The following is a 14,718-nucleotide window of genomic DNA, read 5'->3' on the forward strand; positions in this document are numbered from 1 at the left end:
GATTTGATGACTTTGGTATTTGAGGTAATAGTAGAAAGTAAAAATATGAATGAAAATAAAACAAGAATAAATCTGAGTTTCCTTCTCAAAGAAGGAGACTAGATAATACTTCCTGATAGCCCGATGTCAATTATCACCAAAAAAATAGCCAATTAGGAATTAAAGTCAAATGAAATAAAACATTTAAATAAATAAATAAATTATTGAATTTTTCTTCACCTTCTTTTGGCCTAGCAAAAATGATGTGTTTTAAATATCCATAAAATACCAAGAGGCAAATTTGAGTAGTTGCCCCTTGTTCAGTAAAAATTGCCGTAGTACTGATAATCGACTGCACTTTTCGTTGTGGCACCGAATTCATAAGCTGGTAAGTAATTTTTATCTGTATCCAATTATTGTCATCGAGGCTTCAGGAACTACTATAACCTTATGGTTATGATTCGAAGATTGATGTCTGGTTACCAGTGAGGCATATTGTGTTAAAATAAATTCATTAAATAAGTGTTTTTTTCTTTCCTGTAATAAGGTTGTTTTCATTAAATTTTAACTCTTTTAAAATCTGAACTTGTCATAATACACATTTGAATAATTAATATTTTATTTGAGACAGAAGTCAATGAGTTCTTCATGATATAGGTATTTATAAATATATATATGTACTCGAAAAAATCAAATCTATATGCAACCATACAATAAGAAAAATATAGTTCAAAATTCACTTTACGTCCTTTTTCTCCTTTTGTATTCACTTTATTTTTTATTAGCGTTACAAGCACTAAAGAATACGTTTTTAAGATTACCATTGTATTGTTTTGGGGCATTAAATCATGTTGCCCCATTCCTTTTTGTTGCGCTCTGTTGCGTGCTTTGTTTCTATTATTTCAAAGCCTTTGGGCATTTTGATTTCCACAAAGGTTCACACGTTCTTTTAAATTTTAATTATTAGGGCTTTAACTGGGATACACACATAATCTACATTACTTACATCTTCAATAAAAGAGGCAATAAGCCCTTCAATTTCTTCAGTGATTATATTCTGACTAGAAACTTTTATCACATTCGCAGCTGAACCATTCCCAATTGGCTTTGCTGTAATTCCTTTTATCGTTCGATTCTTTATATTGCACAAACATGTTTTATTTTAGTGTCCCGTGTTGTGTCGCGGGTATTGTTACGTTGAAAATTTGTGTTTGCCCTAATTGTATTATAAAGGGTTGCATAAGTAAAACTTTTACAGATAATTGATATATATGTGTGTGTGTGTGTGTGTGTGTGTGTTTGTGTGTGTATGTACTTGATGTTGTCCATTTGAAAATAGAAATCAATAATTGATTTGATGACTTTGGTATTTGAGGTAATAATAGAAAGTAAAAATATGAATGAAAATAAAACAAGAATAAATCTGAGTTTCCTTCTCAAAGAAGGAGACTAGATAATACTTCCTGATAGCCCGATGTCAATTATCACCAAAAAAATAGCCAATTAGGAATTAAAGTCAAATGAAATAAAACATTTAAATAAATAAATAAATTATTGAATTTTTCTTCACCTTCTTTTGGCCTAGCAAAAATGATGTGTTTTAAATATCCATAAAATACCAAGAGGCAAATTTGAGTAGTTGCCCCTTGTTCAGTAAAAATTGCCGTAGTACTGATAATCGACTGCACTTTTCGTTGTGGCACCGAATTCATAAGCTGGTAAGTAATTTTTATCTGTATCCAATTATTGTCATCGAGGCTTCAGGAACTACTATAACCTTATGGTTATGATTCGAAGATTGATGTCTGGTTACCAGTGAGGCATATTGTGTTAAAATAAATTCATTAAATAAGTGTTTTTTTCTTTCCAGTAATAAGGTTGTTTTCATTAAATTTTAACTCTTTTAAAATCTGAACTTGTCATAATACACATTTGAATAATTAATATTTTATTTGAGACAGAAGTCAATGAGTTCTTCATGATATAGGTATTTATAAATATATGTATGTACTCGAAAAAATCAAATCTATATGCAACCATACAATAAGAAAAATATAGTTCAAAATTCACTTTACGTCCTTTTTCTCCTTTTGTATTCACTTTATTTTTTATTAGCGTTACAAGCACTAAAGAATACGTTTTTAAGATTACCATTGTATTGTTTTGGGGCATTAAATCATGTTGCCCCATTCCTTTTTGTTGCGCTCTGTTGCGTGCTTTGTTTCTATTATTTCAAAGCCTTTGGGCATTTTGATTTCCACAAAGGTTCACACGTTCTTTTAAATTTTAATTATTAGGGCTTTAACTGGGATACACACATAATCTACATTACTTACATCTTCAATAAAAGAGGCAATAAGCCCTTCAATTTCTTCAGTGATTATATTCTGACTAGAAACTTTTATCACATTCGCAGCTGAACCATTCCCAATTGGCTTTGCTGTAATTCCTTTTATCGTTCGATTCTTTATATTGCACAAACATGTTTTATTTTAGTGTCCCGTGTTGTGTCGCGGGTATTGTTACGTTGAAAATTTGTGTTTGCCCTAATTGTATTATAAAGGGTTGCATAAGTAAAACTTTTACAGATAATTGATATATATATATATATGTGTGTGTGTGTGTGTGTGTGTGTGTGTGTGTGTGTGTGTATTTGATGTTGTCCATTTGAAAATAGAAATCAATAATTGATTTGATGACTTTGGTATTTGAGGTAATAGTAGAAAGTAAAAATATGAATGAAAATAAAACAAGAATAAATCTGAGTTTCCTTCTCAAAGAAGGAGACTAGATAATACTTCCTGATAGCCCGATGTCAATTATCACCAAAAAAATAGCCAATTAGGAATTAAAGTCAAATGAAATAAAACATTTAAATAAATAAATAAATTATTGAATTTTTCTTCACCTTCTTTTGGCCTAGCAAAAATGATGTGTTTTAAATATCCATAAAATACCAAGAGGCAAATTTGAGTAGTTGCCCCTTGTTCAGTAAAAATTGCCGTAGTACTGATAATCGACTGCACTTTTCGTTGTGGCACCGAATTCATAAGCTGGTAAGTAATTTTTATCTGTATCCAATTATTGTCATCGAGGCTTCAGGAACTACTATAACCTTATGGTTATGATTCGAAGATTGATGTCTGGTTACCAGTGAGGCATATTGTGTTAAAATAAATTCATTAAATAAGTGTTTTTTTCTTTCCTGTAATAAGGTTGTTTTCATTAAATTTTAACTCTTTTAAAATCTGAACTTGTCATAATACACATTTGAATAATTAATATTTTATTTGAGACAGAAGTCAATGAGTTCTTCATGATATAGGTATTTATAAATATATGTATGTACTCGAAAAAATCAAATCTATATGCAACCATACAATAAGAAAAATATAGTTCAAAATTCACTTTACGTCCTTTTTCTCCTTTTGTATTCACTTTATTTTTTATTAGCGTTACAAGCACTAAAGAATACGTTTTTAAGATTACCATTGTATTGTTTTGGGGCATTAAATCATGTTGCCCCATTCCTTTTTGTTGCGCTCTGTTGCGTGCTTTGTTTCTATTATTTCAAAGCCTTTGGGCATTTTGATTTCCACAAAGGTTCACACGTTCTTTTAAATTTTAATTATTAGGGCTTTAACTGGGATACACACATAATCTACATTACTTACATCTTCAATAAAAGAGGCAATAAGCCCTTCAATTTCTTCAGTGATTATATTCTGACTAGAAACTTTTATCACATTCGCAGCTGAACCATTCCCAATTGGCTTTGCTGTAATTCCTTTTATCGTTCGATTCTTTATATTGCACAAACATGTTTTATTTTAGTGTCCCGTGTTGTGTCGCGGGTATTGTTACGTTGAAAATTTGTGTTTGCCCTAATTGTATTATAAAGGGTTGCATAAGTAAAACTTTTACAGATAATTGATATATATGTGTGTGTGTGTGTGTGTGTGTGTGTGTGTGTGTGTATGTACTTGATGTTGTCCATTTGAAAATAGAAATCAATAATTGATTTGATGACTTTGGTATTTGAGGTAATAATAGAAAGTAAAAATATGAATGAAAATAAAACAAGAATAAATCTGAGTTTCCTTCTCAAAGAAGGAGACTAGATAATACTTCCTGATAGCCCGATGTCAATTATCACCAAAAAAATAGCCAATTAGGAATTAAAGTCAAATGAAATAAAACATTTAAATAAATAAATAAATTATTGAATTTTTCTTCACCTTCTTTTGGCCTAGCAAAAATGATGTGTTTTAAATATCCATAAAATACCAAGAGGCAAATTTGAGTAGTTGCCCCTTGTTCAGTAAAAATTGCCGTAGTACTGATAATCGACTGCACTTTTCGTTGTGGCACCGAATTCATAAGCTGGTAAGTAATTTTTATCTGTATCCAATTATTGTCATCGAGGCTTCAGGAACTACTATAACCTTATGGTTATGATTCGAAGATTGATGTCTGGTTACCAGTGAGGCATATTGTGTTAAAATAAATTCATTAAATAAGTGTTTTTTTCTTTCCAGTAATAAGGTTGTTTTCATTAAATTTTAACTCTTTTAAAATCTGAACTTGTCATAATACACATTTGAATAATTAATATTTTATTTGAGACAGAAGTCAATGAGTTCTTCATGATATAGGTATTTATAAATATATGTATGTACTCGAAAAAATCAAATCTATATGCAACCATACAATAAGAAAAATATAGTTCAAAATTCACTTTACGTCCTTTTTCTCCTTTTGTATTCACTTTATTTTTTATTAGCGTTACAAGCACTAAAGAATACGTTTTTAAGATTACCATTGTATTGTTTTGGGGCATTAAATCATGTTGCCCCATTCCATTTTGTTGCGCTCTGTTGCGTGCTTTGTTTCTATTATTTCAAAGCCTTTGGGCATTTTGATTTCCACAAAGGTTCACACGTTCTTTTAAATTTTAATAATTAGGGCTACAACTGGGATACACACATAATCTACATTACTTACATCTTCAATAAAAGAGGCAATAAGCCCTTCAATTTCTTCAGTGATTATATTCTGACTAGAAACTTTTATCACATTCGCAGCTGAACCATTCCCAATTGGCTTTGCTGTAATTCCTTTTATCGTTCGATTCTTTATATTGCACAAACATGTTTTATTTTAGTGTCCCGTGTTGTGTCGCGGGTATTGTTACGTTGAAAATTTGTGTTTGCCCTAATTGTATTATAAAGGGTTGCATAAGTAAAACTTTTACAGATAATTTATATATATGTGTGTGTGTGGGGGGGTGGTGGGTGTGTGTGTGTGTGTGTGTGTGTGTGTACTTGATGTTGTCCATTTGAAAATAGAAATCAATAATTGATTTGATGACTTTGGTATTTGAGGTAATAGTAGCAAGTAAAAAATATGAATGAAAATAAAACAAGAATAAATCTAAGTGTCCTTCTCAAAGAAGGAGACTAGATAATACTTCCTGATAGCCCGATGTCAATTATCACCAAAAAAAAATAGCCAATTTCGAATTAAAGTCAAATGAAATAAAACATTTAAATAAATAAATAAATTATTGAATTTTTCTTCACCTTCTTTGGGCCTAGCAAAAATTATGTGTTTTAAATATCCATAAAATACCAAGAGGCAAATTTGAGAAGTTGCCCCTTGTTCAGTAAAAATTGCCGTAGTACTGATAATCGACTGCACTTTTCGTTGTGGCACCGAATTCATAAGCTGGTAATTAGTTTTTATCTGTATCCAATTATTGTCATCGGGGCATCAGGAACTACTATAACCTTATGGTTGTGATTCGAAGATTGATGTCTGGTTATTGATGTCTGGTTACCAGTGAGGCATATTGTGTTAAAATAAATTCATTAAATAAGTGTCTTTTTCTTTCCAGTAATAAGGTTGTTTTCATTAAATTTTAACTCTTTTAAAATCTGAACTAGTGATAATACACATTTGAATAATTAATATTTTATTTGGGACAGAAGTCAATGAGTTCTTCATGATATAGGTATTTATAAATATATGTATGTACTCGATAAAATCAAATCTATATGCAACCATACAATAAGAAAAATATAGTTCAAAATTCACTTTACGTCCTTTTTCTCCTTTTATATACACTTTTTTTTTATAAGCGTTACAAGCACTAAAGAATACGTTTTTAAGATTACCCGATATTTTTATAACATTTAAATTCTGGTAATACAAAGTCACAACTAGCATTGTTATGTGGATATACTGAATCATCAGTGAATACTTTTAAAAAATGTTTGTACGTTTTCATCATAATATTTGCTTCACTTTTATGGTAAGCATTTCTTGAACACATGTATTAACTATAGGTACTGTGAAAATTCGTAGTTGTAATTGACTTACTTTATAAACCTGTTAGTTTAATTTCTGAAAAAATATTTTTCCTTCATAGATCTTTTGCAATTCAAGTATATGGTTTTTGCTTAATATTTTTTACAAAAGTATTAAAAAGTAAATTTATCATTAACCTTTTTTCAGATGAATGTTCATTATCAAAAGTAGTTATATTTAATTACGTTTTTGTTTTGCTATACATACTTTTTGTCTAATATGGTCGATTTGGTTTTCCTAGTTTTGTTTTTGGGCATTAAATAATGTTGCCCCATTCCATGTTGTTGCGCGCTATTGCGTGCTTTGTTTCTATTATTCAAAGCCTTTAGGCATTTTGATTTCCACGAAGGTTCACACGTTCTTTTAAATTTTAATTATTAGGGCTTTAACTGGGATACACACATAATCTACATTACTTACATCTTCAAAAAAAGAGGCATTAAGCCCTTCAATTTCTTCAGTGATTATATTCTGACTAGAAATTTGATCACATTTGCAGCTGAATCATTCCCAATTGGCTTTGCTGATATTCCTTTTATCGTTCGATTCTTTCTATTGCACAAACATGTTTTATTTTAGTGTCCCGTGTTGTGTCGCGGGTATTAATTGTTACGTTGACAATTTGTTTTTGCCCTAATTGTATTATAAAGGGTTGCATAAGTAAAACTTTTACAGATTATTGATATATATATATATATATATATATATATATATATATATATATATATATAACAAGTCTAATTGAAAACAACGTTCAAACCTATGACTGCGTTGGATAAAAACCGCAATTTTTATACGTGTGCATGCAAAACAAATTTCTTTGTAGAGGGGTCTAAATACAGCACAAACAACATTTTCCAAAAGACCAAAAAAGTGAAAAAGTATATTTTAACAAAACGCATTTGACTAGCAGGTCGAACAACGGATGTTCTTAAACCTGCTGGCTGCCATGGCGATTGCCAAATAAACGGATCACAGATGTAACACAATGGATCTTAATTATATTAATTAAATACCAAACAGAAAACAATAAACTTGCGATATATATATATATATATATATATGTGTGTATGTGTGTATGTGTACTTGATGTTGTCCATTTGAAAATAGAAATCAATAATTGATCTGATGACTTTGGTATTTGAGGTAATAAGAGCATGTAAAATTATAAATGAAAATGAAACAAGAATAAATATGAGTGTCCTTCTCAAAGACGGAGACTAGATAATACTTCCTGATAGCCCGATGTCAATTATCACAAAAAATAGCCAAGAAAGAATTTTAAGTCAAATAGGTAAAACATTGAATTAATAAAGTCATTGCATTGATTGTTTTTTCACCTTCTTTGGGCCTAGCAAAAATGATGCGTTTGAATTCCCCATAGAATACCAAGAGGCCAGTTGAGTTGTTGCCTTTTGTTCAGCAAATATTGCCGTAGTACTGGTAATCGAATACTGTCCATCGGGCCACCGAATACATAATCTGGTAAGTAAGTTTGATCTGTATCCCATTATTAACACCTTGGCTTAAGGAACTGCTATTATCTCATAGATTGGCAAATGATTGGTGTTGTATGTGAGCCATATTAACTGAAGTCATTTGATAAACATTTTTTTTCCTTTTAACAGTAAGCTTGTTTACATTGTATTTTAACACTTTTAAAATCCAAAATAAAGATTAAAACCATTTGAATAATTAACATTTGTATGTGGGACAGAACTCAATGAGCTCCTCCCAATATAGGCCTATATATATATTTATGCTTAATATTTAAAAAAAAAAAATATTAGTAAGCTGGATGTTCATTATTAAAAGTATATTTTAGTATTATTTTGTTATAAATGCTTTTCGTCTAATAGGATGCGATTCCATTTACTCTTCTAATGGTGCTACTGAATCTGACATGATGGAACTTGTTCATAAACGTAAATTAGTGTTTGTATTTTATCTAACCTTCAGTTCCATGGGGGCAGTGCTGTATATATAAACTCATCGTAGATACCCAGCTTAAAAATTTTGTATGCCAGACGCGTGTTTTGTCTACGAAAGACTCATCATTAATGCTCGAATAATATTTTCATAAAGGCTAAATAAAGTACAGAGTTGAGGAGCATTGAGGACAAAAAAGTCAGAAAGGTTTTATCAAAAGTAGATCAGGTAATCTATTCAAAGTGAAGAAAATCCTTAGTATTTGCAAGTTTTGTTAACAGAGAAATTATAATTATGAACATATCAATGTTATCTCATGTCAACAGGGGGACTTCTGACTACTGGCCTAGTGATACACCCCCCGGGGGGGGGGGGGGGGGGGTCGGTTCCCGTGGCAGTTAATAAACTTTTCAAAGTTACCACGCTTAAAATTGTTTATGCTTAACATAACAAAGCATAGTTACTGTTATTCCCTTTTTAAAAAGCTATATCAATTATCAATGTTTCCAAAGCATATCAACAGTGTTCTGTAAACATATACATATTCACACTGTTATATATTTTTTAGCAAAAGATTTTTGTATTTCGTTTTCTAGAAGAATACAATGTTCTATAGTATTTTTTCTTCTTTTAAAAACCGTTTTAGTCTATTATTTCGCATGTTTCTATTTCCCTGTTAAATTTTGGTTTAACACAATATGCCTTTATGGTAACGGATCACTGGGATCTTCCCCATGTTTAAAACTATAAAAGTACAATTATAAAATGATTCCAATCTTTTGTAATTCTTGTACTAGTAATTGTCTAAAAGAAAAGTGAAAATATACTTAAGGTTTAGCAAGTTAAAGAATGAAACATTTTATAAATTACTCTATCTTTCTATGATAAACTATCGTTTGTATCTGCTATAGCATATTTGAAATTTCGTAATTTTTATCTTCATTATAAGAAGCTGAGTGTTATTTTTAATTATAACAACATTATAGATCATAGGAACTTTTAGTATTTCATATGTTAGTAGATATGGCCAAAGCTGGAGGTGAAAAACATGAATGTCATACAAATTCATGGAGTTGTCTCATGAACCAGGAAATGTAAAAGGCTGGATAATGATCTTGTTGAAAGTATACGCAGGAAAAAATATTTTAAGCTAATACATCAAATCCTTTGATACATTATTGGATGCATCAACATTAATCGGTCGAGCATCAACACAGGTGGAAAAAATCGTAAAACTTGAAGTTGAATGTCAAATTGAAAAACATTATTTCAAAACTGAAGCGCTTGGGAAATCAGAGCTCAATTTATTATTAATGAAAAGCCATTGAAGAAAATGACAATATATTATAAAAGTTGTCATAAATCATCTGTCAAATTAGCTTTTACCCTGTCATTGCATGTAGGTGTACCGCGTTCCTTTGTTTGTATGCAGTTCGGAAAGCAGTTCTTATAAAGGCATTGTTTTGATAATCTTGGGCGTGTGATTTTTAGTTACAAAATGACATCTTTTATCAATTGTGATGACGTCACGAAAACGGCGGTGTAAGGATATCTAATGGTGTTCCCATTCTGTGCCAACTGCAAATTCAAACTTCATTACGTTATTCTTTTGCGACTCAAAATGCAGAATTTCATTGCACAGTTAGTTTGCAAAGATAGAATAATATGAGGCGAAAGTGGAGATGGACAGTAAATAAATATAAATTGAGATGGATGACACTCGTAATGGTAACGCCTATTCATTGAGGCTGATGATACATCCTGATGTTATGTACAGGATTATGTCTATTGTTTCGCAAAACTTTTCAGGATAACGTTTTCGTGTATCTATTCAACTGGTCCTTTAAAGGCGACCGACCATAGGGATAAACATAAACGAGAGAAACATATTCCAAAAATTTAGTCAGTTAAATGACGAAACACTTTACTTTATCTTCCCCTTGTGAGCTATCCTTTGTATCTGTTGTTGCTTATATGAAATCTTGCAATGTTACGTCTTCATTAAAACAATCCTTATTATTTTGTAATGGTACAACATTATAGATTATACACGTATATAATAATATGGACTTCAAGTATATCATACTGTATTAGAGAGGACAGTCAACCTTGCTTATATGTTAACAAAGCCGGAGACGACAAACAGAACTGTCATGAACAAATTCGTGTGTTGCTTCAAGAAGCAAGAAGTGTAAAGGAACTGATAAGGATCTAGTTAATAGAATACGCAGGACAGATTATCTTAAAGGGGCATTAGCTACGAGATATAATAAAAAAAAAATAAAATATGATTTTATTTTTCAAACATTAATGAAAGTGAAATAGTGAAATAATTATTCACTTTTAGAAGCCAGTTTGGTTCAATTTGTCAAAATAGGCTAAGAAACATCGCTGATGAATTAATCACTTGCAAGTGAATAATTCGACCTCATTGAATCCGTATTCATGCGACCTTCAATTTAACCCCTGAGCTAGAGATTGGTTACGCATGAATTAGGCGTGTTCAGTTAATTAAAGGAAAAAAATGTCAACATTGAAAGTGAAACAAAGATAAACCATTTGATTGACTGATTTGATCCACAAAAACTCAATCTTATACAGGTAAAAACGTTGATAGACATACGTTTTTAACCTATAATATGAAATCAAACAGACCTAGAAAAATTGCACGAGTTCGCTATCTATTTATATATATTTATCTTTATATCGGGTTATATTATCGTCGGCAGTCTTCGGAGGTCACCTCGATGGTCAATTAGATGGCATTTAGACTAAAATACACACGAAATGCTGATAAACATTATCTAGCCCGTGCATTGTAAATTGCTTATTTTAGACTTTTTACAATTTGGATATACATTTTAGTATGTTATCAATCAAATATGAGAATTTGAGTCAAATCGGTGAACATGAATTGATGAATTTGACAGCTAATTCCCCTTTCAACCAATACATCAAATCATTAATACATTGGTGGGTGCATCAACAATCATTGGTAGAGCACCAAAACAGGTACAACATTCTTGGAACTAGAAGTAAAACTCCAAATTAAAAAATATCTTTCGAAAACTAAAGCGATTGGGACGGCTAATCATATACGAGCGAAATACACACATAAATAAAAGTCAGTAAAATGACAAAACATTCTATAAGTTATTATTTTTTTTCCTGTTCCTCAAGCGATCATTTGTTCTTGCTATTGCCTACTAGGATTCTTGTTATGTAAATTTTCTATTATAAATATCTATATTATTTTTTGTGATATATCAATATTATAGAATATATCAGACGGACTTGTAGTATATTATGAGGTAGGAGAAAGAAGTGTTAACCATAAGCTTCCTTTTATGGCAACAGAAAACATAATTATGGCCATGGTCAAAGCTGAATGCGACAAACAGAACAACATTCGTGTGTTCCTTCATTTATAAGGAAATGTAGCGGGACGGAAAATTACCAAGTTGAAAGAATATGCAAGGCAGATTATTCTTAACCAATATATCAAATCCTTGATACAGTGTTGGATGCCTCAACACCCATCGATCGAGCACCAAAACAGGCAGAAATAATTCATGGAACTGAACGTGCAATTCAAAATAAAAAAATATTTTTTGAAAACTAAAGCGCTTGGAACAGCTATTCATCAACGAGAGAAAAATATACCTAAAAATTAGTCAGTTAATGACAAAACATACTATTAGGTATGGTTTTTTTTCCTGTTCCTCAAGCGATCAGTTGTACTTGCAATTGCCTACTTGGATTCTTGTTATGTAAATTTTCTATTATAAATATCTATATTATTTTTTGTGCTATATATCAACATTATAGAATATATCAGAAGGACTTGTAGTATATGATAAGGTAGTAGAAAGAAGTGTTAACCAAAAGCTTCCTTTTATGGCAACAGAAAACATAATTATGGCCATGGTCAAAGCTGAATGCGACAAACAGAACAACATTCGTGTGTTCCTTCAAGAATAAGGGAATGTAGCAGGACGGAAAATTACCAAGTTGAAAGAATATGCAAGGCAGATTATTCTTAACCAATAAATCAAATCCTTGATACAGTGTTGGACGCCTCAACACCCATCGATCGAGCACCAATACAGGCAGTAATAATTCATGGACCTGAACGTGCAATTTGAAATAAAAAATTTTTTTTCAAAAAACTAAGGTGCTTGGAACGGCTATCCATATACGAGCGAAAACATATACCTAAATATTAGTCAGTAAATGACAAAACATACTATCAGTTTATATATTTCTCCTGTTCCTCAAGCGATCATTTGTACTTGCAATTGCCTACTAGGATTTTTGTTATGTAAATTTTCTATTATAAATATCTATATTATTTTTTGTGGTTTATCAACATTATAGAATATATCAGAAGGACTTGTAGTATATTTTAAGGTAGAAGAAAAAAGTGTTTACAAAAAGCTTCCTTTTGTGGCAACAGAAAACATAATTACGGCCATGATCGAAGCTGGAGGCGACAAACAGAACAAAATTCGTGTGGTTCTTAAAAAATAAGGGAATGTAGCGGGACGGAAAATTATCTAGTTGAAAGAATATGCAAGGCAGATTATTTTAAACCAATACATCAAATCCTTGATACAGTGTTAGATGCCTCAACACCCATCGATCGAGCACCAATACAGGCAGAAAAATTCATGGATTTGAACGAGCAATTCAAAATAAAAAATATTTTTGAAATCTAAAGCGCTTTGAACGGCTATTCATAAACGAGAGAAAAAAATATACGTAAATATAAGTCAGTTAATGACAAAACATACTACACAAGTTTATATATGTTTTCCTGCTCCTCAATCGATAATTTGTACTTGCTCTTGCCCACTTGGATTCTTGTTATGTAAATTTTCTATTATGAATATCTATATTATTTTTTGTGATATATCAACATTATAGAATATATCAGATGGACTTGTAGTATATTATAAGGTAGAAGAAGGAAGTGTTAACCATAAGCTTCTTTTTATGGCAACAGAAAACATAATTATGGCCATGGTCAAAACTGGAGGCGACAAATAGAACAAAATTCGTGTGTTCCTTCAATAATAAGGGAATGTAGCGGGACGGAAAATTATCTAGTTGAAAGAATATGCAAGGCAGATTATTTTAAACCAATACATCAAATCATTGATACAGTGTTAGATGCCTCAACACCCATCGATCGAGCACCATTACAGGCAGAAATAATTCATGGAACTGAACATGCAATTCAAAATAAAAAATATTTTTTGAAAACTAAAGCGCATGGAACGGCTATTCATAAACGAGAGAAAAAATATACCTAAATATAAGTCAGTTAATGACAAAACATACTATAAGTTTATATATTTTTTCCTGTTCCTCAAGCGATCATTTGTACTTGCTATTGTCTACTTGGATTCTTGTTATGTAAATTTTCTATTATAAATATCTATATATTATTTTTGGTGATATATCAACATTATAGAATATATCAGATGGACTTGTAGTATGTTATAAGGTAGAAGAAAGAAGCGTTAACCAAAAGCTTCCTTTTATGGCAACAGAAAACATAATTATGGCCATGGTCAAAGCTGGAGGCGACAAATAGAACAAAATTCGTGTGTTCCTTCAAGAATAAAGAAATGTAGCACGACAGAAAATTATCTAGTTGAAAGAATATGCAGGGCAGATTATTTTAAATCAACATACAACATCCTTGATACAGTGTTAGATGCCTCAACATCCATCGATCGAGCTACAATATAGGCAGAAAAATTCATGGAACTGAACGTGCAATTCAAAATAAAAAATATTTTTTGAAAACTAAAGCGCATGGAACGGCAATTCATAAACGAGAAAAAAATATACCTAAATATAAGTCAGTTAATGACAAAACATACTATAAGTTTATACATGTTTTCCTTCTCCTCAAGCGACCATTTGTACTTGCTTTTGCCTACTTGGATTCTTGTTATGTAAATTTTCTATTATGAATATCTACATTTTTTTTGTGATATCTCAACATTATAGAATATATCAGATGGACTTGTAGTATATTATAAGGTAGAAGAAGGAAGTGTTAACCATAAGCTTCTTTTTATTGCAACAGAAAACATAATTATGGCCATGGTCAAAACTGGAGGCGACAAATAGAACAAAATTTGTGTGTTCCTTCAATAATAAGGGAATGTAGCGGGACGGAAAATTATCTAGTTGAAAGAATATGCAAGGCAGATTATTTTAAACCAATACATCAAATCATTGATACAGTGTTAGATGCCTCAACACCCATCGATCGAGCACCATTACAGGCAGAAATAATTCATGGAACTAAACATGCAATTCAAAATAAAAAATATTTTTTGAAAACTAAAGCGCATGGAACGGCTATTCATAAACGAGAGAAAAAATATACCTAACTATAAGTCAGTTAATGACAAAACATACTAT

The sequence above is a fragment of the Mytilus californianus genome, unplaced genomic scaffold (genome assembly GCF_021869535.1).
Source record: "Mytilus californianus isolate M0D057914Y unplaced genomic scaffold, xbMytCali1.0.p SCAF_4, whole genome shotgun sequence".
NCBI classification, from domain to species: domain Eukaryota; kingdom Metazoa; phylum Mollusca; class Bivalvia; order Mytilida; family Mytilidae; genus Mytilus; species Mytilus californianus.